Source organism: Hemiscyllium ocellatum, chromosome 21, assembly GCF_020745735.1.
Source record: "Hemiscyllium ocellatum isolate sHemOce1 chromosome 21, sHemOce1.pat.X.cur, whole genome shotgun sequence".
NCBI classification, from domain to species: Eukaryota; Metazoa; Chordata; class Chondrichthyes; order Orectolobiformes; family Hemiscylliidae; genus Hemiscyllium; species Hemiscyllium ocellatum.
The window spans coordinates 8,470,706-8,494,972 of NC_083421.1; the positions used below are offsets into that span (position 1 = coordinate 8,470,706).

At 43.1% G+C, this 24,267-nt stretch overlaps 1 long non-coding RNA gene across 2 annotated transcripts; it reads right to left on the reverse strand.

Annotated features, from left to right (window-relative positions):
* Positions 1-393: 393 nt before the first annotated feature.
* Positions 394-23,212, reverse strand: LOC132825988 (uncharacterized). 2 transcript variants are annotated; one of them, XR_009645841.1, is made up of 6 exons: positions 23,156-23,212; positions 22,413-22,519; positions 15,822-15,928; positions 13,264-13,354; positions 6,582-7,017; positions 394-1,431 (listed from the first exon to the last, which is right to left on the reverse strand). It is a non-coding gene; the product is annotated as an uncharacterized LOC132825988 (long non-coding RNA). The 2 variants fall into 2 exon arrangements; XR_009645840.1 differs by lacking the exon at positions 394-1,431 and having other exon boundaries at positions 6,442-7,017.
* Between the last annotated feature and the right edge of the window lie 1,055 nt (positions 23,213-24,267).

Sequence of the window (24,267 nt, forward strand, 5' to 3'; positions counted from 1 at the left end):
TCACTGTTTTTTCCTGTACATTCTGCAGAGGCTGGAAGTTAGTAAATGTGTTCCAAGCATTGGAGATGAATGGAAGGGATTAAGCATCTGCAAAGGGAAGAAGAGATAGTGTGGAGAACTGCAGACCAATTATCTTGACATCTGTAATGAAACCGATGGAATCTATTATGCAGGTTGTGATATTGGACATTTAGAAATTAACAGCAACATTGGAGAGAATCAATATGCTCTGACAGATTCTGACAGAGTCTTCATCTTTGACAAACTTCAGAATGATTTGAACTTGTTTATTGCAACATAGAAATGACATATTTCGATTTTCAGAAGGCTTTTTTTATAAGACCTCATGCAGTGAATCCATAAATAAAGTAATGTGAATGGTAATTGGAGGTATATATCGAAGTGGAAAGTTAAAGTAAGGTTCGCCTTCATTTAAGAGAATCATAACATAGTCTGAAGGTCATGTTGAAGCAGTATCACAGCTTGCTAATGAAACTGTACATTGACCTCACCAGTGCTGGTGACCCAATCTGAGAAAGGATACACTGACCACGGAGGGTGTGCAATGGACATTCTCCAGATTAGTCCCTCAGATGGTGAGATTGCCTGATGTGGAAACTCGGCCTGTGTTCTTCAGACTTTCAAAGAATGGAAGTGATCATAGTGAAATTTAGAAAACTCACTAAACTGAGCACATTATTTCTGTGCTGTATGACAGCTCTGTCAAAAATAACTCCCACCAATATGATAATCGCGACGGGACTGAAGGCATGGTAAATGGTCAGACTGTAATCATTCCCTTGTTATGGGACTGGATATAGTTGAGGAACTTCCCTCGTGGCCAGGCAGATTTCAGAGTTGGAGCTGGACTGAAACAGCTTCCTCAGGGACACGGCTTGTTGTGCAGCACAAGTCTTCAGTCCTATTGCAGGAATTGTGTCCGGGTCCATTGCCGTTATCATATTTACTGTGTTCAGCTTTTTCTTCATGTCACGTGCAGCGAATCGAATTTGTTGAAGACTGGCATCTGTGATTCTGTGGGCATCATGAGTAGGGTGAGGTGGATTATCGACTCAACACTTCTGGCTGAGGATGGTGTAGATACTACATCCTTGTCTTTTACACCGATGTACGGGGCTGGGGATATTTGTGGAGTTATCTTCTCCTGTAAGTTGTTTATTAATCCATCAACAATGATGACTGGATGTGGCTTGATTGCACAGTTTAGATCTTATCTGTTTGTCTTGGGATCATTTCCCCTTCTCCACCAGATGGTAGTTCTGCTGTTTGGAATGTAACCAGTCAAATGCGGTAGCTTTAATGGGTTGTCATCAGGTTTAGATACACATGGTTCTGACTCTGGTATGTTCACCCAAACTCGTCACTGAACCATCACACGGCTTGATGATAATGGTACAGTGATGGATTATCCTGGAAGAAAAGTTATGGATTGTGATTGAACGCAATGCTGCTGCCGCTGCTGCTGTGATCTACAGCATCACATGATAACCCAGTATGAGCTGCAATATCTGCAAATCAATTCGACAAACTTTCCCCCAGTTCACACCGAGACCCATTCACCCATCAGACCTGTACTCAGTGACGTAACCTGTTTTCTGACGTGCAAACTATTAATATGAATCATTTTCTTTCCCATCATCATATCTTCTGTGTTTGAAATGAATGCTTTTCGAGTGTTTTTCTCCCTGACCATGATTAAGACCTCTGTCGTGCCAGTGGTGCCAGCCTTATGTCGTTTCAGAGCCAATGAAACTGTGCACTTTGTTTTAGTTCACTTCTCAATGTACAGCGCTTTGTGCTGGACAGGGCTTTTGAGCAGATTCGACATACGTCTTTGGAAAATGTTGAAAAGCAGAAATTGCTGAATACTAAGCAGGTATCTCTGCATCTTGTGGAGTGAAAGCTGAGTTCATCTTTTGGGTCCAGTGACCCTTCGGCAAAGCTCCCAGTTTCTACAGCAATTTGTGAATTTTTATTTCAAGTATTCATAGTTATTTGTTTAACTGAAAATTTGTGCTGTGCCTATTCATTTCTGGAGAAACTCAGCAGGTCTGGTAGCATCTGCAGAGACAGAGAAACAGAGTTAGCGTTTCAAGTCCAGTGTGACACTTCTTCAGAACTGAAAAGGATTGGACACTGGGTATTTTAGTCCCTTGCCAGAGGTGAAGGGTAGGTGACAGGAAAAAGAGGGTGTGGCAAAAGATAAACAGGCTTTTAGCAGTGGTGAATGAGAAGATGACATAAAATGAGTTTAAATTAAGATGTGACTGGGGGAAAGGGATTCTCTCTATTGAGTGCAACATAAAGAAGAAACAACCACATAAGGTCATAGGGAGGCCAGGAGGGAGAATGTTGAATAAGTGGTATTATACAGATCTGGCCAGAGATACACTTTCACTGTAGAGATCACCGCCATCAGACAAAGACATTCAGGTGCTTGACGGCTTATTGGCACTAGTTAGATTTTCATGCTGACTCGTTATTGTAACATAAAGAAGAAAACAAATAACAGTATGAGGCTTGGGCTGAGTGTTGTTTACCCGTCACTTTTAACATTGTTTCAAATTTGGAGGGCTGATCTTTAAGTGCTTGTTCTTGAAGTTAGTATCAGATGGAGTGTAGGAGGTTGAGGGGTGACATTATAGAAATTTGCAAAATCAGGGGAGGCTTGGGCAGGGTGAAAAGCCAAGGTCTTTTCCACAGGCTAGGAAAATTAAATCATAGAGCCATGGGTTTATGGTGGAAGAGGGAATATTTAAAAGGGAGGAAGAGGAAACTTTTTTTTACACAGAGAGTGACATGGTGATGGAATGAGCTGCCAGAGGAAGACTGGCAGCTCCAACATTTAAAAGACATTTGGACAAACACGTGAATGGGGACTGTTTAGAGGCAAATGGGCCAAATGCAAGCAGATGGACATAGTGTAATTTAGGAAAACCTGGCCGGCATGGACAAGTTGGATCAAAGAATATGTTTGTATGCGATATGACTGTATGAATATAGAAAGCGAAGAAAAGGGAAGAAAAAATGGATTTTCCCGCCACCTGTCTCTGGCAGGAATTTGGGAATATGGACTAGGCAATAAGTACTCTGTATCAGAGTGATCATGTAACTAGACGGGTAATTCAGAGGCAGGGGCTGTGACTCCAAGGCTGTATTTAAAATCCTACCACAGCCGATGACAGAGCTTAAATTCGAATGACAAAAATTGGAATGAAACCTAATTGCACTCATGGAAACCAGAAACCGTTAAGATTTATTTTTATTATTTCACTGATAGTTTTTGCTCAAAAAACTTAATATTATTACCCAGTCTGAGCTCAGTGTGACTTCAGACTCACAACAAAATTGTTGGCTCCATTTTGTCTTGACAAATGGCTACGTAGTCAAGGACAATACGTGATTGACAACAAATGCTGCCCTTGCCCATGGTGCTGGCATCCCGAGAAACAACAGCATTAAAGGTGAAATAAACTAAGGAACGCTGGGTGCTAGAGATCGAAAATAAAATTTTCCAGCGTCTGAAAGTGTTGGAGAATCTCACAGGTATGGCAGCCTCTGTCAGGAAAAATGCAGGTAACAGTTTGAGTCCAGTGACCCTGCTTCACAACTGAAAGCAAACTGGGAAATATTATTATTTATCCTGGTATCATGGAGGGTTGGGTTGGAGAGAGAGGTGGGGGACAGGTTTAAATTGAATGGATGGAGAAATGGCCAGAAAAAGAGAGGAAAGGAAATGACAAGTGAGCAAAGGGATTTCTGATGATGGACTGAAAGGAAAACAAAATGGCAAGTTATTCTCACATTTCCCCATTTTCCCATATTCCTGAATATCGCATCCGTTTAGATTTGTCCCTGTTAAAAGTGAGTTAGGTTCCCTGTACCTCTCTTCTCTGAGTGTGATGATCAAATCCATTAGCCATACTGGTGCTGCCCTTATAGTTGCTGAGATATAGAGAAAGGTAATGATACATTGTCAACTGCTTCTTTGTAGAGAGAAACTGTTAGTGTGTGAGTGTGAAGAGATGCAACGGCTTTCTCAGCCAGGAAGAGAAACTCAGGAGTGGAAATAGTTTTCAACACTGAGTGTGCGCACGTTCCGTGTGGGGAATTGACCCATTCCATTCATTGGAAAATCAGTGGAGATTCTGTGGATGCTTATCTTGGGTTTGTATTGTCAGCTGCTGGGTCTGGTGACCCCACCTCTATACACTGCATTTACAAAGTGTCTGGGTCCATGTTAAACTAATGGAGATGGGGCTCCACAGAAGGGAATCTGTATCAATCGGGTGGTGCAGGACAGTGCAATTTCCTGGGATTTCCCGGGACATTTGTCTAAGTTGGACCAGGAGTCAGGTATGAAACCAGTTTGTTTCAAAATTGAGGTGGTCACTGAGCTGTGTCCCCTCCTTCAGTATACTGTGTAGCCTCACACCACTGACAGGACTGTGCAGATGCTCAACATGAATTCAACTGGATTAGCTCTGGAACTTTCCAGGCAGGCGTGATTAACATATCCATAATCACTGGATGCAGTCCTCCGATATATTCACTGGCTGACAGAACCCACCTCTGCACTGAAAACATTATATTGTGTCCATCTCGCTGAGGATGATACAGAAAGAAACTTCCAGAAATACAAGAGTACAGAGTGATTGGTGAAAATGAGGAACAGTAGGTAATTAGAATGAATAAAAGATATGTCTTTCAAAATCTTATTGGATTTAAGGTTGGTATTAAGCTGCATCTGATGAGCTACATACCTGACTATTGAGGAGGTGGCAGGAGAGCGAGTGAAAGAATTTACTGATTGTTCTTCAAAGCTGGTTAGATTCTGGAAAGGATCCTCCAGACTGGAAAGCAGCTATTGTACACCGAGTTAAAAATCACACAACACCAAGTTATAGTCGACCAGGTTTAATTGGAAGCACGCTAGCTTTCGGAGGGACTCTCCTTCATCAGGTGATAGTGGAGGTCTCAATCATAACACAGAATTTATCGCAAAAATTTACAGTGTGATGTAACTGAAATTATACATTAAAAATTGATTATCTGTTTAGCCTTTCATCTGTCAGAATACAGTGATAGTTTCACTTCGTTCATGTGTAAATCACAATACTTTTTTTAAAGTTGTATTCTTGGGTTAGCTGTTAACAATGGTGATAGCTAGACAATATGTTGAAGGTGTGAGCCTCCTGTGTTCTCTCTCTATGCCTTTTGATTCTCATGTAAAAAGTGAGATAACGGAGTTTTACATAAAGTCGTGCAGTTTTTGAGCTCAGAGTTCTACATGAATGCATGCAGTTTTTGAACAATGTACAATGTAACCCTATAACACCTTCAACATATTGTCTAGCTATCACCATTGTTAACAGCTAACCTGAGAAGGCAGCTTTATAAAACGTTTTGTGATTTACACATGAAAGAAGTGAAATTATCACTGTATTCTAACAGATGATCGGCTTAACAGAATATCAGTTTTTCAATGTATGATTTCAGTTACATCACACTGTGAACATTTGCTATAAATTCTGTGTTACGATCGAGTCCTCCACTATCACCTGATGAAGGAGCGTCACTCCAAAAGCTAGTGTTCTTCCAATTAAACCTGTTGGACTATAAGCAGTGTAAGCTGTGAGAAAAACATTGAAACCTTTTGTGAGGAATGTGACAACTAGACACTTGGAAAATAATGACATGATTCAGTAGAGTCAATCTAGAATCAGGAAGGGGAAATGATCTTGATTTTTGATAAACCTGCTGGATTTTGTGGAGGTTGTCCGTTGTGATATCGACAATTGAGAACCAGTGGGAATGAAGTATTTAAATTTTCAGCAGAGTTAGACATGTTTGAATGGGGTGAGTGGGGAATGTTAGAGTCCATGGATAAGTAGGGGTGGAATACACCGAATGTAGTAAAAGTTGGATAATCGAGAGAATGAAGGGAGTAGGATAATTATCTGGAGTGAAGGCTTTGGGGTATCAGAAGGATCAGTGGTTGGGCAATAGCTCTTCACAAGATATAAAATATTTTAGATATGAACAACAAATATCATAATTCACATTTATGTTCATTAAATAGTGAGAGATTGGGAAGTGCTGTTGTTGAAACAGACCTGGATATGTTTGGTCATATGTCACAAACAGATTTTTTACGTAGCAGGAAGTAAATGATATGTGGCTCTTCATGCCAAATGATTAAAGTATCAGAGTAAATGTATCTTTCCCAGTAATAGTGTTTTGTTGAGAGACTGTGAGGTGTATTGTGTACAGGCTGAATCAGCTTTATAAATAATGATCTTATCAGCGATTCAGTCCAACGGGGTTTCATCAGACTAAATCCTGCCATGATGCTACCATGAGGAGAAAGTGAAGAAACTTGTGCTTAATAAAGTGCGTTAAGGTGGTTGTGAGTTTATATTTTTAAAAATGCAAAAGCACATTGAGAGTTGAAGATACAAAATTGCCTTATTAGATCAATTAAAGGAATACCCAGGCAAATTCACATTTCCTATGTATTGGAGTGCAAGTATATCCACTGTAAGTATATTGGCTGGTACCTGTTCCAGTCGAGGAGAGATCTGCACGGTAACAGCATGTAGATTGTGGTTTTTGAGGGTGGTGATGGTGGGAGGTTCAGCCAGTTACAGTATTGCAAACGGACAACGCATCAGAATCATCTAGCCTGCGATAAGAAAACATGCATCATTCTCCCTCTCTACTAACTTCACGAGAGCAATGGGTGATGGGAAATGTGATCAATAGCCAAAGGTGCCAACATTCAATCCTGCCCAGTAGTTTTTGTGAACTGAAGGGACCATACTGAAAGGGGTTAAATGGAGCTGTTTGTTCAGTGACTGTGATTGATGCCAGTCTCCATGGATCACAGTTGTGTCACTGGATGTTTCCGTCTCCTATTATTAAGGGGCCTCTTGCAATGGTTTATGCCATTGTAGCAGCAGATGCATCAACTCCAACGCTCAAAGGGATCAGCAGCTGCAGAGACAAAAAAGGAGATTTAAACATCTGAGAATAGTTTGGAATGATCCATTAATGGATCAGAATCTGAGAACATTAGACTGGAATGCTGCAACAATGGACAGGGGTTTATCCTTGGGTCTTTACTATTTTTTCCGGTCTTGGTCAACATTACCATATCGGATATGGGGTACACTGATGATTATCCAGGCGGGTTACTACCCTATCCTCGCTATTGTTGGTGTTCCTGGTAAGTTTCTTCATTTCTATCCATTTATTAATCTCTTCAACCATGGCGAACTTCTTTGCTATTTCTGTTATCTGTATTTGACAAAGACGGAAACTATTGTCTTTAGTTTCAAATGCAAATTCCATTGATTACCCACAAATGTCAGAACCGCCCACACCCAGCCCTAACACACATCTGGGAACGAGACTGTTCACAATACCGAATTAAAATAAATAAAATTCATTTGTGTCTCGGTATTCTGTCCATCACAAAACCTATCCACTACCAGCTCGATTATATGCCCAGCCACCATCTTGGCTTCAATGTTGACGCTTAATAAACCATTATTTATGCTTTTGTAAAATTCAGACGTTATGGTTACACCTTTCCTCTAAGCACTCTTTCAGTTGCAAATATTTTGATCGCAACTTTGTTCTTGTCTCTAAAATAACTTCATGACAGAAACACTCTCTCAGCGCAGTAATGTCGGAAGAAATGTAATTCAGATGCACAGACTATTACACAGAAAGATGATATTCCACATCCTACCACAGACGATGTCAGAAAGTAAATACAAAAGACAGGAATTGGAAATAACAACCATAACATTTCCAGCATTTTGTCCATACGTTTATCTATTTCACTGATGTCCTTTGATGAATAGATCTTGTGTTATTATCTGGTCTGGCTTAAGATTGATGTGAGACCCATAGAAATGTGCTTGGTTCTGTACTGCCTGAAAGAATGACCTCACAGTAAATGACATTTGGTTAGGTCAAAAAATGCTGCCCGTCAGTGATGCAGACATTCCAAGTAATAGCAAATTAAAGGTTAAATAACTCAAAGAGTGATGCAACAGAGCAGAAACAATAAAGAACGAGAAAGTATCAGACAAACTGAGCAGATTTGGCAGCCTCCTCGGGTCGAGAGAAAAATAGAATTGGCAATTCAATTCTAATGACCATACATCAGAACTGAACACAGTTGGGAAATAGCGTGATCAATGTTGGTGACACCGACATCTGTTATGAAAGGGAGAACGACTGAGTTGAATAGATGGAGAAAGAGAGATAGAGAGAGAAAGAAGCAAAGAGATTGTTGATGATCAGCTGGGATGGAAATAAAAAATGAAATTAAACCTTACTTATGTTTCTCCTGTTCCTATATTAATGATAATCATGACCATGTAAGGTATATGTCAAAGTTCCTGTTTAAAGATTTTATGTCTGTTTTTCTCTCTTCCCTGAGTGTGATCATCTTCCTTTATTCATTAATGGGATGCTGGCCCAGTATTTAATTCCCTTTCCCCATTGTCCTTGAGAAGGTGGTGGTGAGCTGCCTTCTTGACCCACTGCAGTCCGTGGGCTGTAAGTAGTCAGTGCTGAGGTCCATGCGGTTTCATTTCTTTGAGGTTTTGAAGTGACTGATATAACCGAGTGGCTGGCTTGGCCATTTCAAACAGCAACTGAGAGTTAACCACATTGCTGTGGGTCTGGAGTTACATGTAAGCCCGACCAGCTGAACATGGTAAATTTCCTTTCCTGCAGTGCATTAGGGTGCTCAGTAGGACAATCGACAATGGTTTCATTGTTTCATTTGATTCTTAATTGCTGATATTTTATTGAATTCAATTTCCAACATTTGCTGTTGTGGGATTCAGATCCGGTGTTTGGTTCATTACCTGATTCCCTGGATTCATACTCAGAGATAATACAGCTGGATCATCGCCTCCTCAGTATCTCCAATCAACTCCAATGGCAACAGCGATGTTGTTGTTGGTGTGACTTTGCTTCATAAGGCAAATAAATGATTGGCAAAAAAATGCAATCCTTCTCATTGTGTATTTATGAGAAGGCGAGATGATGGGAAGTGCTCTTGGTGAAAAGGAGCTGGATTTCCTTGATCATGAGGCACTAACAGAATCCCTACAGAGCAGTCGGGTACTGGCAGGTGGGATTAGATTGGGTTGGGATATCTGCTCGGCATGGACGGGTCGGTCCGAAGGATCTGTTTCCATGTTGTGCATCTCTATGAGTCTATGACTCAGCAAGTAATCAGCACTAAAATGAGTAGTATCGTTCATTACAAAATGATTAAAGTATAAGAGTGAAGACACCGTCCTGCAGTTGTGGAGTGTACTTGAGACAGTATTTTCTTTCATTTATATTCAATAATCTCTTTGCTACAGAGAGACGGTGTAATGGAGTTTCACCAGACAATTCCCTGCAGTGATGAGGAGAGTGTGAAGGAAATAAGTGTTTAATCTGTAACGCTACAAAAAGAATAAAAACGTGATTGCATTAACACTAGAGTGTTATGAATCAACACTCATTATTTTCAAAATAAAACACGGATAGCATTAGATATACCATGTTTTCCATGATATGTGCCTTCACATTTGGGCAAATATATAGATAGAAAAGGTTTAGAAGGATATGGACCAAGCACAGGGAAATGGGGTTAGCATGGATGGACATTTTGATCAGCATGAACCAGTTTGTGCTAATGGCCTGTCTCCGTGCTATAGGATTCTATGACTCTATGATAAGTTACAGAGCTCTATGGAGCCCCCATGTTGGTTGAGAGAGAGAGAGCTCCAGGTTCTGAATAAACTCTCACCATCTGGATGTACAGTTGGTGTGTGACCTTGCATTGAACGTCATGTTGTTCACAAATCTGTCATCAGCCACACTCTGACAGTATTAGCCATTCCCACCAGCTTCTGACCTCCATACAGAACACTAGCCTGTCTTCTCTGTCACAAACCAATCCTTCTTGTTTGCTAAAAGCTGTTCATTGGCTCAAGTAGACTCTGTCCTTTCAGAGCAGCAATAAAACGGGGCCAGGCTATGATCAGTCTGGTTATGTGCAGACATGAAAGGGATTTTCAGAGTCCTTTTATTTATATGTAAACAGATGAAACTACAGGCCAAAGTGGTCAAGCTTTCGAAGTGACTTGTATAATGAACGGGGAGTGGTCAGCTCTTTTAGCTGAGCAAGCTGAGTTGAGTTGAGCTGAGCAGTTTTCAGTTGAGTCTTGAACTGGGAAGTTCAACTGGGAGCTGTGTGGAAACTCTCTCTCTTTTCTGCCATTTAGCTTCAACCTGGAAACATGCATTCCATTATGACGTTATTTCATGTGAGTTTGATTATTGGGACTATTGTGTGTATTTGGAATAGCATAATTATGTCTAGCTGGATAAGTTGAATTTTGTAGTGGATCTTTATTCTGTTCATTGTGTTTCATTGTTTAATTTTGTGAATAACGTTTTTCTCTGATTAAAAATCTAGAAGTCACCCTAGCTAAATTACTCCGGGTAATTTTCATTGGATAGTTACCAAAACAAACTGCAAAGTTATGCTCTGGGCTGCTTGCTTAAGAATGTTTGAGTAGTCTAGCCTCGTCCATAACAGACTGGGGGCTCATTGCTGGATTTTCAACAGCGAGTGGGAGGTGCTAGTGCCTTTAGTTCGGGTATTCGTTTGACTGGGTTGACAATGCTTCGAATAGTAATGGCTATTTCAGTCGCCAAACGTTTCCTAGGTGTGCATGCAGTGACTTTGGATATTTTACGAAAAGTGAATAAGACCAATTTGCCAGAATTAGCAGAGAAGCTGGAATTGGGACTGACTGATTCGTTGAGGAAAGGAGAGGTAATTACAGCAGTAGCTCGTCAATTAAACTTGCTGGAGAAACCATCAGAATCTGTACACATGGGAAGAATCCAGTTGCAAATGAAACATCTTGAGTTAGCGGCGAGACGTAAGGAAAGGGCAGCATAAATGAAACATTTGACTTTCAATAAAATGCAGAAGGGGGAAAAGAGAGAGCATCAGAACAGAGAGGAAAAAGAAAGAATGGCAAAAGAGAAAGCAGCAGGGGAGAGAGAAAAAGAGAGACCTTTTGAATAGCAAAAACTGACAGTTAAAAAGGGAAGTCAATGATAAACACTGGAGATAACGACTGAGGGTGGGCTTAGTAAGGAAGAGAGTGCGGATGAGCAACCCCTGGTAGTCAGAAGCCGAGTGAGAATTTGTTTGAGTATGTTCAAGCATTGCCTCAACTTGATGAGAAGAATGTGATGACCTTTTCGTCTCATTTGAAAAGTTGGCTCAACAAATGCAGTGGCCAGAGGCAATGTGGGTTTTGTTGATCCAAACGAAACTTGTAGGTAGGACTGGTGAGGTATTCACATCCCTATCAAAGGAGGTATCTGGGGAGTCTGAAGAGATTTAAAAAAGCATTAAGTCAACATAGGCAACCTTTCAGGAATCGAATGAGGATCCTGGTCAAACCTACACTGAGTTTGTAAGGATCAGACTAATTTCGATAGTTGGATAAGAGCTTTAAAATTCAGGCAAAACTATAATGCTCCTAGAGAGGTTAGTATTTGGAGGAATTCAAAAATTCACTACCTGAAGTAGTGCAAACTCAGGTGGAAGAGCAGAGAGTGCAAACAGCAAGGTTAGCTGCTGAAATGGCTGATGATTATGAACTGGTCCATAAACTTGCTTTGCTTTCCAGAACCAGTTCTGGTCTCTGAGGGACAGAAATTGGAGCAAAGTGATATCCTCACGTACAAAGGGAAATGTGGATCACAGTGTAGAATGTAATGATAATTTACCACAGTAACAAAAAAAAACCCCTTGAAGGGGACAAAGAAGTTTAAATACTATGGTGTTTTCATTGTAATAAAGTGGGCCACACAAATTCACAGTGTTGGTGAGCTGGGAGAAATCCAGCTGTAGGATAACAAGGCAAGCCTGGAAGTTTCGTTGAATTAGTAACAAAAAGCATTGGAGGAGTTAGGCAACTGCCTCAGAGTGTACAAGATGATCAGTGGACATGCTAACTCTACGTAAAAAAAAATCTACATGGAAGGGTCAAGTTTATTCACGTAGGCCAGGAGTAATTGGTAAGGAGGTTCCAATATTAATTGACACAGGATATTTTCAGTCTGTAATGCTGAGGAGTGAGGCTTTATGAACTCTTGAGAGGCTATTGCCAGAAAATATGCTGGGAACAGGAATTCATAGTGAGGCAAAAAGTGCTCAGTTATGTAAAGTGAGGCGATGGAGTCCAGAGAAGAGCGGAGAATGTGTGGTAGGAGTACTGGACCCCTAACTCTCGGCTCCAGGAATAAAAATTGTCCTTGCAAATATTATAGCTGATTCGCTGGTAGGTGTGCTGCCTACTCTAGTTGAAAAGCCAGTGGAGATGCAGGCAACTGAAGACCTGGAGAATGTTTATCCAGGAATTTTCCCTGATTACGTCATCAGAAGATCACAAATGCACAGGTTCAAGCAGGATAAAGGCACAGATAAGGAAGCTGACATAGAGTTATCCGAAAGTTTCTTTTTGACCAGATAAGTGGAACAGAAGGAGCAAGTATGAAAACATGAAAGTATTTTAGCTCTGCTAAGGTGATTGAATTACAGCAGAAAGATGAGGAGTTACAAAAGTTATATCAAAGAAACATTTAGCAAGAAAGAGAATGAATGCATTCCTGTGTGTTATTACTTAACAAATGATGTCTTAATGTGGATATGGAGATCAGCGCACATTGAAGCAGATCAGTCGTGGACAGAATTTACACAGTGATGCCACTGTACCCCGGGGGTGGGGAGAGGGAATGCTGATGGTGGGGGATTGGACACCACTCAGGCACAGTGCTTTGTCCTGGAGGATGTTCACTTTCTTTAATATTGTTGGGGGCTGCACTGATGCAGGCAAGTGGAGAATGTTCCAACACAATCCTGATGTGTACCTTATAGAGAGCAAACAGACATTGGGGAATCAGGGGTTTGGGGAAACTGATTGTTCTCCTTGTAGCAGAGGAAATTGTGGGTGCCCTGTGACAGAGGGGTTTACAGAAATTATACATTAGAATAATCAACCTTACACTCATCAGCTCATCATAAACTGTTGACAAGACATATATGAAAGACTTCGGGGAGATCTATTGACAGGATGGTTTGATTGAAAGGAAAACTTTTATGCATCAAATAGGAATGAGCTGGAACACAATACTCACAACTAAATGCAAATATCCAGGTCCTGGTGAATTGAGTAATTCTGTCAGAGTTTGGTGTTACAATGACTAAGGTTACCATCTGAATGTCCACCTGTAATACAAGTTTATAAAATCCGTCACTGTCAGATCAGGTTAGAAACTAACACCATCCCCTCCTCCTGGCCCAGGATGACCGGACACATTGCCCCCTGAATGACTGCTGACCTCCACAAGGGGTAATCTACTTGGGTTTCTATCAGTTTCCATCTTGGGACTTCATGTGACTAAACAGGGCAGATCTTTGACACATGGGAGAGAATGTTCCAAGTGTCAATGAGATGTGGAGAGCAGGATTTGTTGCTGCTTCTTTCCTTCTGTGCTGTCACTGTGCCTCATCAATAAGACATGGGGGGAGGGGGGTGAAAGGCTCATGCAGCTTCAGGGGCAAGTTGTCACCATTCTGACCAAATAGGCAGTAAGCTCCTCCCAGTCATTCCATAGAGTATCCCTTAAAAGACAGCAACTCTGTATGCTTCCCACTGCCCAGTGTTCCTAGGAAAAGTTTAGAAGAATGATGGGGAAATCTCCTAGGAAAGGCATAACAGTAAAGTTCCAAAAGGATTATAAACAGTTTACACAGAGGGATTCATTGGAGAAGTGGGCAACAAGTTGGCAAATGGAGTATCACTTGGGAAAATGTGAAGTTGTTCATTTTGGAGGAGATAATAAAAAGAACAGAGACTATTTAATTGGTGGAAACTGGAGAAAGCTGCACCACACAGGGACCAAGAGGTAAATGTGCAGGAAACAAAGCAAGCTAGTACAAAGTTACACCAGGCTATCAGGAAGGGGAATGGAATATTGCTCCTGATTTCAAGGGATTTGCAATATAAGAGTTTGAAGTATATACCTGAGAGCAACTTTATACAGTGCGAGTGAGACCACATCTGGAGTAATGAGAAGTTTTGCTACCTTTATTTCAGGGAATACATCACTTCATCGGAGGCATTCAGAGAAGATTGACTGGGATGATCCTTGGTTTGAAGGGATTCTCTTTTAAGAAAAGGCTGAAGAAGTCCGGACTCTACTCACTCGATTTGGGAAGAACAAGAAGTGAACTCTTTCAAACATATCGGCTTCCTCAGGGGTTTGTCAAGGTAAAGACTGACAGGATGTGTCCCAGCATGAGGGAACCTAGAACCAGACTCTGGGTCAGTCGCAGAATCAAGGGTTCTGTTTTAGTTTTGTCAACTTTAATGCAACACCAACACGGGGAAGGGGTTTCAGTAGCAATGAAGCTGGGGCGAGGGGGAAACAAGTAACATTTTACAGATTGGAATTCCTGGTGCTTGTGATTGTGTAGATGTCTGATCAGAAGGTCACCTTGGGGTCAGAATAGGAGAGCAATATTGTGAAGAGTGTAGCTCTGCCTCAGTTCCCAGTGAGAGAGAGGGGCTCAGCAGTGAGGGAAAGGAATTTGTAACATCAACTGAAGGCAATGGGTTTAACCATTGCAATGTTTCATTGGAGGAAATTGCAGCTAATCGAGTAGTGGGAGCATGGTTAGCAGTTTGATAACAGAATAACAGTGGAGCAATGGGGAGGGATGATGGGGAGGTAGAGCTGGACATTGTCAGTGTTCACGTGAAACCTAACAATGCTTTTGGACGATGTCACTTCCTGGCAGTATGTAGGTGAGAAACTGGAGGGACCAAGGATAGATCCTTGAGGGACACCGAATACAAGGACTTCAGAAAGGAAAGGGAGAGTGGAGATGGAGAAGGATTTTCCAACAACCTTGAAGTAAAATATTAGTTGGTAGCAGAATGTGTGAGCAGGACATAACCAGAAAAGACAGACAGAACAAGGAAGAATATCTGTGAATCGGTGAGGGGGAGTGATGATGATGATGATGAGGAGGAGCCTGACTCTACATTCTATTTCTCCATTCATGAGATCACCCAACCCCACCCTAGTCTCAGCTCATTTACTGAAATACTTGCTCCATCCCTGTGTTATCTCCAGACTTCATTATCCAAACACACTCCTGGCCAGCCTCCCACATTCAACTTACATATAATATCAAGAATATCTAAAACTCTATTGCCCAAGTGCTCGCTTGTTCTATAAGTTGTTGATCCAACAAAAGGCTCCCGTTTACAAGCAACTTAAAATTCTCACCCTTGATGTAATTCCTGGCTGTGAACATCCCTGTCTCCCTGCACCACACAACCTGTGAGACCTCAACAACTCATTTTCTGTCAGACTCCCAACGATGTGTTTATTCATTGCTTCACCGGATTGGCTGTTTCTACTGTTGTCAAGGCAACACGGTCTGGAATTCCTATCCTAATCCTTTCATATCTGTTTTTCTCCTTTAATGTATCCCCGAAAACCTGCTTATTTGGCAATTCGTTTGATCACCTGATCTAACATACCCATCTGTTGCCTAATGTCAGAAATCATCAACAGTATTTCGTGAAATTATAAAAATGATAAAAATACAAACTGTTGTTGATTTGCACATACATTTTCAACTTTTCTCTGTCGCTGAGTGAATAATCTGTAATGTCTCTTACCCAACCACATTGTGGGAGCACCTTCACCACACAAACTGCAGCTGTACAAGGAAGTCAAACATCACCCTCTCCACAGGCAACAGGGGTTTGACATTAATCACTGGGATCTGTGGAAGGAGAGACACAGTTGATATTTCAGGGAATGAAAATGTTGCAGAATTTGATGGTCAGAAATGGAAGGAAAATGCACTCTTTTGGTGTAAAAAGGAATTATTCACTGGCAAAGTGATTGTGGAAAATTCAGTCCGTTCAGAGAGCAGCACGTTGTCAGGGGTTGGGCAGCAGAGGAAAATTAACTTACAAAAGGTCTGTGAAAGTAACAGTAAAATACTGAACAATCCAAACACCCTGTTTCCCAAGACTTTAACTCCCCTTCCTGCTCCACCAAGGACATGCAGGTCCTGGGCCACCTCCACCCTCAAATCCCAGGCATCTGATGCCTGGAGGAAGAACGCCTCATCTTCTGTGTTCGGATCCTCCAACCACATGGGATCAATGTGGATTTCACCAGTTTCCTCATTTCCACTCCCCCCACCTTATCCCAGATCCAGCCTTCCAACTCGGCACCACCTTCTTGTCCATCTTCCTTCCCACCGATTGGCTGCTGCTTGACCGGCTGTGCTTTTCCAGCATCACACTCTGACATTGAAAACACCCTGATTCTGTCACTCTGTAAATCCTGCCCTATCACTCCCTGCCAGGCAAAGCTGCGCATGTGTCCCCCTGCAGCTTGCCCCTCACAAAGTTGGCTGCCACACTCCTCTCCCATGAATCACTGCCCCCAATAAAGGAGGCGGCACTCACTCGCACCATTCACCATTTGAAGCATTTTCCCGTTTGCCACAAACACGGTCCTGGGATTTTTAGATTTGTGTTTTCCCTATGTGCACTAAGTTCTGTAAAACATCTCAGCCCGTTCCATTAAAATTTCCTTCTCTTCCTGGTCAATATGTCTTTCCTTAATTGTGCCCTGCACCTTCACACATTCCCAATGCCTGGTCACAACACACACTGTGCTGCCAGTGAAGCTGATCACGTGGTTGCTTATGGCCACGCCCCTCATTCACTCCGATTGGTTGGAGGACCGACAGGCACTGCCTGGTCTTCCAGTCCCATCGCCATCTTCTCATAAGAGGTATAAGAGTGAGGGTTCATTCCCGTTTCTCCTGATGTCAGACATTAACAACAACTACCTGCATTTTATGGAGCCTTTCACACTGACAATTCTCCTAAAGTGTTTCACGAATGCTGGAAACATTGATTAAAGAGAACAAATTTAAGATACATATTAAAGGAGGACCGAGGGGGTTAGGAAAGATATTCAAGAGGTTTTTTTTGGATTAGATTACTTAGTGTGGAAACAGCACCTATGGCCCAACAAGCCCACACCAACCCTCTAATGAGCAACCCACCCAGACCCAATCCCCTACATCTAACACTACGGGCAATTTAGCATGGCCAATTCACCTAATCTGCACACTTTTAGACTGTGGGAGGAAACCGGAGCACCCGGATGAAACCCACACAGACACGGGAAGAATGTGCAAACTCCACACAGACAGTTGCCTGAAGTGGGAATTGAACGTGGGTCTCTGGCGCTGTGATGTAACAGTGCCAACCACTGTGCCACCCGTCTGCAGCTCCAATCGTGGAGTGATATATGTGGGGAACAGTTTACAACGGAGACAGTTAGTGGCTAACCATAGCTTAACAATCCCATGTCCTAGCTCCCTACCCCACACACTAGGCCTTGTTCTCACAGCCTGTCATTACACACTACCTATGATTTGCGACTAATAGTCTCCACTAACAGCTGGTCACCCTCCCCCAGCCAGATCGTTATCTACTCCTTTATCCAACCATTCTTGTCACTCTATCCCTACCTATCCTTTACTCCTTACATCCTCCCCTAAACCCTACCTTCTGCATATAAACCAACATTTGTTCTCACAGTAACATCAGCTGTGAGGAAGGGACACCGGATCTGAAACGTTGACTCTGATTTCTCGTCACAGATGCTGCCAGCCCTGCTGAGCTTCTCCAGAACCTCCTGGTTGTTGTTTCTGATTTACAGCATCTGCAGTTCTTTTGGTTTTAATTTACCGGGAGTTTGTAATTCAGGTCCAACAGCCTCTGTCCCAGTCCCTGCTGTCTCTCCCACCCCCACCCAGTGACACTGTATCTGCACAGCTCATGGACAGGTGTCGTCTTGCTGGCCACACCCCTCATTCACTCCCATTGGCTGCAGGGCCACACAGACTGTCCTCCCATTGGTCTGGAGCTGCCATCAATCAAGCCATCCCCTATTGTGAGGTGAGCGGTGGGCTCCTCGCTCTCTCTGCCTTGGGTTGAGCTTCATCATTCACAGTGAATACGGCAGTATCACAGAGCACAGGGGCTGGGGGCTATTCAGCCCATTGGGGCTGTGTGCTCTCCCTCTGCAGATGCTGCAAATCCGTCCCAACTCCCCTCGCATTTACCCACAGCCTCCCAATCTTTCCATAGAAAGTAAAATTGCAAATCTGTTTGAGAACACCTGCTGAATCTGTGTCCACCCGCTGTTCAGACTGTTCCAGATGCTCAGAAGGTACTCAGTAAAATATAGGTCACATATTCACATTACTTTCCATTTAACATAAAGTAATTACTAATATTGTGACATTGTTAACAATTCCCCTCTCTCTGCAAATTAAAATATCCCAGAAAAAAATTTGCACCTGGTCGCAATCACTGCTTAATCTTCTCAGATCCAAGGAGAATTATCTGTGCTGAGATGTTCAGCTCATAAACATTGGACCAATTCGCCCATGCCAACGAGCAATCCTAAATTAATGGAGTCCCACTTGCCAGCTATTGGTCTGAATTCCTCAAACCCCTTCCTAATCACGTACCCAATCGGATGCCTTTTAAATGTTGTAATTGTATCAGTCTCCATTACTTCATCTGGCAGCTCATTCCATCCACACACCACACTCAGCTTGAAAACGTTGCCCTTTTGATCCCTTTTAAATCTTTGCCCTCTCAACTTAAACTCACGTGGTCTTGTTTTGGACTCACCTAACCTGGGGTGAAAGAAAGATCCCAGCTGTTCACCATATCCACGCCCCCTCGTGATTTTATAAATCTCCCAAACGTCACCTCTCAGTCTTTGATTCTCAAGGAAAATTAACCCCAGCCTATTTAGCCTCTCCGTGTAGCCCAAATCCTCCAATTGTAGCAAATCTCTGTAAATCTTGTCTGAACCATTTCAAGTTTCTCAACATCCTTCTCAGAACAGGAAAATTCGAACTGAAAACGGAATTCCAGAAATGGCTTTATCATACAACAAAGAACATAGAAAAATACAGTGCAGTACAGGCCCTTTGACCCTCGATGTTGCGCTGACCCAAGCCCAACTAACCTACACGAGCCCACTATCCTCCATTTGCCTATCCAATGCCCGTTTAAATGCCCATAAAAAGGGAGAGTCCACCACTGCTACTGGCAGGGCATTCCATGAACTCACGACTCGCTGAGTAAAGAATCTACTCCGAACATCTGTCCTATACCTGCCTCCCCTTAATTTAAAGCTATGCCCCTTCGTAATAGCTGACTCCATACGTGGAAAAAGGTTCTCATTGTCAAATGTCCTATCCAGCCACAATATGACGTCCCAGCTTCTGTATTCAATGCACTGACCAATAAATATAAGCATACCAAACACCACCTTCACTACCTGCCGACCTGTGACTCTACATTCAAGGAACAATGTACCTCTTTTTTCAGCAACACTCCCCAGGAACTTACCATTAAATACATTAAGTCCTGTCCTGGTTTGCCTTACCAAAATGCAGCAGCTCACATTTGTCTAAATTGAACTCCATCTGCCATTCCTCACTCGAATGACCCATCTGATCAAGATCCTGTTGTATTCTAAACTAACCTTCTTCACTGTCCACTACATCTACAATTTTGTATTTTCTGTAAACCAACCTCATCTATTCACATCGAAGTCATTTATTTAATGACCAATATCCATTCCTGCAGCACATTGTTTTTCAGAGACTTCCAGTCCACAAAGCAACCCTTCATCACCACCCACTGTCTCCTACCTTCAAGCCTGTTTTGTATCCAAATAGATAGTTCTCCCTGCATTCCATGTTATATAACCTTGCTAACCAGTCTGCTTTGTGGAACCTTGTTCAATGCCCATATAGACAATGTCCAAAGTCTGTCTTCATCAATCTTCCTAGCACTTCTTCAAAAATAACTCAATCAGGTTAGAGCGACAATTTCCCACCCACAAAGCCATGCTGACTCTCTAATCATTTCTTGTCTTTCCAAATACATGAAAATCCTGTCCCTCTGAATCCCTTCCAACAACTTGCCTGCCACTGACTTCAGGCTCACTGTTCTCGTGTTCCTTGGTCTTTTGTTACCACCTTTTTTAAAAAAAATAAGAGTGGCACCCGTCTTCCATCACCTCACCTGTCACCAACGATAAAACCAATATGTCAGGGAGGGGCCCAGCAATCACTTCCCGAGCTTCCCACAAATTTCTGGAATACACCTGATCAGGTCCCAAGGTTTTATCCACCTTGATGCAATTTAAGACATCCTGAAACTCCTCCTCTGTAACAGATGCTTTTCAAGTTATCAGTATTCATTTCTCCAAACTTTTCCACATCCTTCTCCAGTGAAAAAAAGACATGGAATATTAGAGTTGCGAGGTAGGAGCGAAGGACTTCTGGGAAGGTGAGTCTAACTCAGTAGCTGAGAGTGCCTCAGACTGAGCTGTCTCAGTCCACAAGGACAGAACTGTTCAAATGGGGTTTGCAGCAGCTGGTGAGGGAACCAGCAAGACGGAAAAAAATACTACATCTTATCGTTATGAGCCTACCAGCTGCAAATGCATCTGTCCATGACAGTATCGGTAAGAGCGACCATCCCACAGTCTTTTTGGAGACAAGGACTCACCTTAAAGTTGAGAAGAACCTCCCTTGTGCTGAGTGGTACTATCACCGTGTTAAATGGGACAGATGTAGGAACTCAAACTGGATCCCTCTGAGGCACTGTGGGATAACAGCAGCAGCAGAACTGTACTCCAGCACAATCTGTAATCTCATGGGTTTGTACATCGCGCACTCACACATCACAATGGACAGGAAAGGAGGGCATGCCATGAGCAGCACCAGGCATACCTAAAAATGAAGTGCCAACCTGGTGAAGCTACTAAACAGGAATATCTGCATAATCAAACAGCATCAGCAGCAAGCAACAGAGCTAAGTCATCCCACAACCAATGGAGTGGATCAGGGCTCTGCAGTTCTGCCACATCCAGTTGTGAATGGTAATGGACAATTAAACAACTCGTTGCAGGAAGCACCACAGATATCCCCACCCTTACTGATGGAGGTGGTTTTACACATCCATGCAAAAGACAAGATGACAGCATTTGCAGCAATTTTCAGCCAGATGCAAAGTGGGATGATCCATCTCAGCCTTCTCCAGTGGTTCCTAACATCACAGATGTGAGCTTTAAGCCAGTTCGGTTGAGTTTGAATAATACAAACAAAATGGTTAAGTAGTGTAAAGGCTTTGGGTCCTGCTAACATTCTGGCAATAATACTGATAGCTTGTGCTCCAGAACTTGCCACCCACCAAGCCACGTACCGCTCCAGGACTGGCATCTACTGACAATGTGGAACGTTGCCCAGGGACGTTCAACACAAAAACACAGGGCAATCCAATCCAGGCAATTTCCCTCTGTCAGTCCACACACGATCAGCAGTAAAATGATTGAAGTAGTCATTAGCAGGACGACCAAGCAGCAGCTGCTCAGCAACAGCCAGCTGAGTGACACTCATTTTAGGCTCCACCAAGGCCACTCACCTCCCGATTGTGTTACCGCCTGATTCACAACCTGACAACCAGCTGTATACCAGAGGGGAGGGGAGGGGGACAGCTCAGTCCCACTCCAACACCACTATTTCTAGCTGATTCCACCCTCATCTCAGCTCATATACTCAAACTCTCATTCATCGTGTGTTATCTCCAGACTTAATTATCCAAACACACTCCTCGCCAGCCTCCCACATTCAACCTCTGTAATCTCAAGAAAAATTGAAAACTGTCGCCCATGTGCTCACTTCTCCCCAAATATGTTGATCCATCAAAAGGCTCCTATTCATAAGCAACAACAATTTAGAGAACTCACTCTTCATATAATTCCTGGCTGTGATCATCCCTAGCTCCCTTCACCACACATCCTTCGAGACCTCGACAACCCATTTTCTTCGAGACTCCCAATGATTTGTTAATTCATTACTTCAACTGTGTGGCTGATTCTACAGTTGCTAAAGCAACATGGTCTGGAATTTGCAGACAAAACCTCACAGGTCCGCTTTCCACTTTTAAGACATCCCTGAAAACCTACTTTTTGGTAATGCTTTTGGTCATCTGACCAAATATCTCCAGCTCTGGCCTCACATCTAAAGTCCTCAATAATATTTTTGTGAAAGCATGATAATAAAACTACAAACTGTTCTTGATTTGGACATTATCTTCAAATCATCACTGTTGCTGTAATGAATAATCTGTAATGTCTCTTACCCAACCACATTGTGGGAGCACCTTCACCACACAAACTGCAGCTGTACAAGAAAGTCAAACATCACCCCCTCCACAGGCAACAGGGCTTTGGCATTAATCACTGGGATCTGTGGAAGGAGAAACGCAGTTGATGTTTCAGGGAGTGCAAAATGAATTACAGGGAATGAAAATGGTGCAGAACTTGATAGTCAGAAATGGAAGGAAAATACACTTGCTTATTGGAAAAAAGAATTCTTGACTGTCAAAAATATTCAAGATAAAAGTAATCTGACAATAGAGCAGCACATGGTCAGGGACTGGGCCACAGCGAAAAACTCATTTACAAAGGGTCTATAAAAGTAATAATACAGTACTAAACAGACCAAAAATACACCCATGGTTGGAGACTGATGAAGCTAGACATTGACAAAGTGGTCCTGAGGGAGCCCAGAGGTGAATCAGAGCAGGATTGGCTGCTGTCATCACAATGACTCTGTACTCGAGAAAGGCTGCACATGCGCCTGGCTGCACCTTGCCCCCGACAAAGATGGCGGCTCCGCACGTGTCCAGTGAATCCTTGTCCCGAATAAAGATGGCGGCGCAGACTCAGGCCTGCAGCCACTAAGGCAATTCTCCATTTACTGCAAATACGGGACTGGGACGTTCAAATTTGGGTTTTCCGACATGCACAATTTGTTTGTAAAACCTCTCCGCTGATAGCAACACAGTTTTTGTCCCGTTTCCCTGTTTATTTCTTTCCTTACCGTCTCCTTTCTCTGCATAACTTCCCGAGCATTCATTACAGCGACTCTGAGTCAGGCGCGAGGGTGATCACATGGTTTACGTTAGCTCCGCCCTTCATTCACTGTGATTGGTTGGAGAATCAACCTCCTGTTAGGTCCTCCAGCTCCGCCCACCGTCCTTTCATTGGTCCGGTGCTGACATCAATCACCCGGGGTCACTGTTGGCTGGAGCATGCGCAGTGTGTCCTGCTTTTGCTGAGATGTTGGGTCATGTGATGGGAGGTAACAACAATGACTGCAGATGCTGGAACCCAGATTCTGGGTCAGTGGTGCTGGAAGAGCACAGCAGTTCATGCAGCATCCAAAGTACAGAGAAATCGACGTTTCAGGCAAAAGCCCTTCATCAGGAAAAAAGGCAGTGAGCCTGAAGCGTGGAGAGATAAGCGAGAGGAGGGTGGGGAGAAAGTAGCATAGAGTCCAATGGGTGAGTGGGGGAGGGGATGAAGGTGACAGGTCAGGGAGGAGAGGGTGGAGTGGATAGGTGGGAAAGAAGACAGGCAGGTAGGGCAAGGCCGGACAAGTCATGGGGACCGTGCTGAGCTGGAAGTTTGAACTAGGGTGAGGTGGGGGAAGGGGAAATGAGGAAACTGTTTAAGTCCACATTGATGCCCTGGGGTTGAAGTGTTCTGAGGTGGAAGATGAGGCGTTCTTCCTCCAGGCATCTGGTGATGAAGGAGGCCCAGGACCTCCATGTCCTCGGCAGAGTAGGAGGGGGAGAAGAAATGTTGGGCCACAGGGCAGTGTGATGGATTGGTGGGGGTGTCCCGGAGATGTTCCCTGAAGCGTTCTGCTAGGAGGCTCCCCCAGTCTCCCCAGTGTAGAGGAGACCACATCGGGAGCAACGGATACAATAAATGAAATTAGTGGATGTGCAGGTAAAATTTTCATGGATGTGGAAGGCTCGTTTAGGGCCTTGGTTAGAGGTGAGCGAGGAGGTGTGGGCACAGGTGATACAGTTCCTGTGGTGGCAGGGGAAAGTGCCAGGATGGGAGGGTGGGTATAGGTGGCGTGGACCTGACCCGATAGTCACGGAGGGAATGGTCTATGCGGAAGGCGGGAAGGGGTGGGGAGGG